This window comes from Octodon degus, unplaced genomic scaffold, assembly GCF_000260255.1.
Source record: "Octodon degus isolate 3935 unplaced genomic scaffold, OctDeg1.0 scaffold00231, whole genome shotgun sequence".
In the NCBI taxonomy this organism is placed as follows: Eukaryota; Metazoa; Chordata; class Mammalia; order Rodentia; family Octodontidae; genus Octodon; species Octodon degus.
Window position 1 is genome coordinate 2,999,947 of NW_004524807.1, and position 3,227 is coordinate 3,003,173.

The following is a 3,227-nucleotide window of genomic DNA, read 5'->3' on the forward strand; positions in this document are numbered from 1 at the left end:
AAATGTAACATAACAACCATTGTTGAGTTCCTATCATCTTGTATTTTGAAATTCTACATTGATTGTAATGTTTTCTTATTATTTCCTATCCTCTTTAAAATAAAAAGGGGTTTTTTTGGCTGGCTCAGTCTGCCTTACGTGCACTACTCAAGGAATGAGTGCTTATGTTTTCAAGTATCCTTTCAAACTCTTACGTATAGCCGTTTTTTGCAGTTCTTATTTATTTCAGATGTTTATTTAAGGTTTGATATTTACTCTCTTTAGGTTAACTTTTTAAAAGTCTTATTACTTCTAAAATTCTTTGGCATGACGTATGGGGTCCCTTTTCTCATTCATCACTCTCAAACAGACAGATAGATAGAGACAGATAAGTATAGAGTTAAAGACAGACAGATATAGAAAGATAGAGACAGACAGACAGACAGACAGACAGACAGACAGACAGACAGACAGACAGACAGACAGCTAGAGTCTCAGTTTCTTTTTACTCATTGCTGGGACAAAATATCCAACACCAAAAATTAAGAAAGAAAAGTTTATCTGGCTTACAGTTAGTGGAGGTTTCAGGCCATACTCTGCTGGCTCCAAGACAGACTGACACACAACAGAGGGCAGCAGTTTGTGGCAGCAGAAAACAATCAAAAGCAAAGGGAGAAGCATCAGCTTCAGTGTCTATTAAGCCTCTCTCCCTTCCTTTCATGCTGCCTGCGAAGAACGGAGCTCCTCCAAGGAAGTGGAGCCAACCATCCTTCCACCAGTCCCTTTATATATCCCTTTTATGCTGAATCACTGTAGGGCTGGCCCTCCCTGCCCTTGGGAGGGTCCATACACACCCTGTTGAGGGTCCTCACATACCGTTGGTAGGGGTCTTCATGTCCTAGGGTGTGAATTACTGAGCTGATTCAGTTAAGCTTTTAACTTCTCAAGTTGATACAATGTATCAACCACTACAGATATAGATAGATAGATAGATAGATAGATAGATAGATAGATAGATAGACAGACTGACAGATAGATAGATGATTTTATAAGGATTCAAAAGGTAGTAACAGAACAACTTCAAGTATTTAAGTAGGTCAGAATTACAAAACTGAAAATACTGCCTGTGGTTTATAAATTTTCAGAATCAGAGTGCTAAAGGACAGTTTGCTTCACTTTCACAGTCAGTCTCTAAAGTCCTCTGGCAAGTAACAGACAAAGCCCCAGCTCTGATGCCTCATTCTCTTGAGTCACTCCCATTTCTTTTCCTCCATGTGGGCTGCAGCAAAAGTTTACCTTACAACTTAATCCTATAGTCGATAATGCTGTGCTCACAGCAAATGCCTGACCAAACATTAAGAAATATTGGGAAACACATTTACAATAATAAAATTATATATTCCCATATTACATATATATATATATATGGATATATGTATGAATTTAAGTATAACAAAAGATTTGTAATATTTTTACCATACCTTTCTTTACCTTTTGGCATCTCAAATACCCTTTTAATTTATTTGGATTGTGAAAATGTTACAATGTGAACTAATATATATGCTTTCTCATTTAGTAGTGCAACACTCACACCTTAAATTCTCACCTATCATAGTCTTATAATATTTTTTTTCAGTCATCATGAAAATTATGATCCAAAACTACTGTGTCCACAGTATTTTTCAGTGTGATTTCAGGATACTGAGTTATGTTATAGAATAAATAAACCTGGGATAGAACTCATCTACATAAAACCATTAGCACAAACAATATGAAGCAGATAAGAGTGCATTCTGGCAAATACAAATACAAATAAACAAGAGAGCTTGAAGTTTTTGTTTTATTTCACACCTTCAAATTCTAATTTCTTAATAAATTGCTATACTTTTTTTACAGAGAACAACATAAAGTATAAGAGCTAGTAGCACTGCTCTATATAATTCAACTTTCACTGCTTGAAATCATATTTCATTTTAGGTTACTACTACTATAAATAAAATCATGGACATACACTGAGAGAAATATCAATAACAGCTATTTTTTCAAAGAATAAGGAAATTCAGGGTTTAGAAATCTGAGCTCTAGCCTATTTTTCCAGACAGTTTCCTTAGGGACAGAGAATACATGTATATACATATTTTAACAGAGATGGGTATTCATTCTATTGTCATTCAGCAGAGCCATCCAATATAGTCCAGTAGTCCATAATAGTAGTGGGTTATCCATAGGACTGGCAATGTCAGAAGTTGTTGAACTGAGCCTTTTACAGCTCAGCATATTAATATGGCTTCACTTTTTATACCTCATTTTTAGACTTTTCTGCTGGATGGTTAAGACAAAGATAAAGCAAAACCTATAAAACAAAAAAATGTAACTTTTGTATCTGACAAGGTCAGTCAAATTATTCACATATTTTAAAGGATACCTGAGTCACATGCAGAATAAACACTAACTAGGCCTTTGACCCCAAACTGTGATCTTCTTCCCTATTGAACTAGGACTAGCATGTGAAATTGGAGCAAAACTTGTGTTCTTTATATGTTATAAGAAGATAAAAATAACCAAGCCTATAAGATTTTCTTATGAGCCCATTCTAAGCATCTTTCAGGCACTAATTAATCTATTTTTATGAGAACCATAAGACTAATTTCACAAATGATAAAACTAAGTCTTATAGGAGACAGTCACTTGCCTTATTTCACTCAGATAATGTAATGAAGTTAGGATTTGCATTTGGAAAGTTTGATTTCAAACAATCCACTTTAGCCATTATAGTCCACTGTCTATGTCTAGGTGCTGAAGAAGTCTGTAGGTAGGGAGAAGAGAGGCAGAAAACAAATCAAGAAGACAAAGCGCCAATATTCATTTCATGCATAAATGAATGCTCGCTACTCACAGCTCCTACTAGAGTTAAGATCTAAAATATCTCCCCAATTCTAGGTGTTGGAAGGTGACTGGAACATGGGGTGTGGTACGCTCATCGGTGGGTTCCTGCATTGAGGAGTTCAGCAGCTCAATGTGCAGTAAGCAGGTGGGGTCTGATTGGAGGTGAGTCACTCAGGGTGGGACCTGGAAGGGTGGATTACTGGCCCCAGGTCCTCCCCGTGTGTCCTGGCAGCCACTGTTAAGCACCTTTCTTTCTGCCATGCCCCTCTGTCACTCTGTCTTCCCTGCCAACTAAAGCCTAGGGCCTGATCTGCAATAAACCTCTCCTTTAAGTTGCAGGACTTGGGATTTTATCCCAGTGT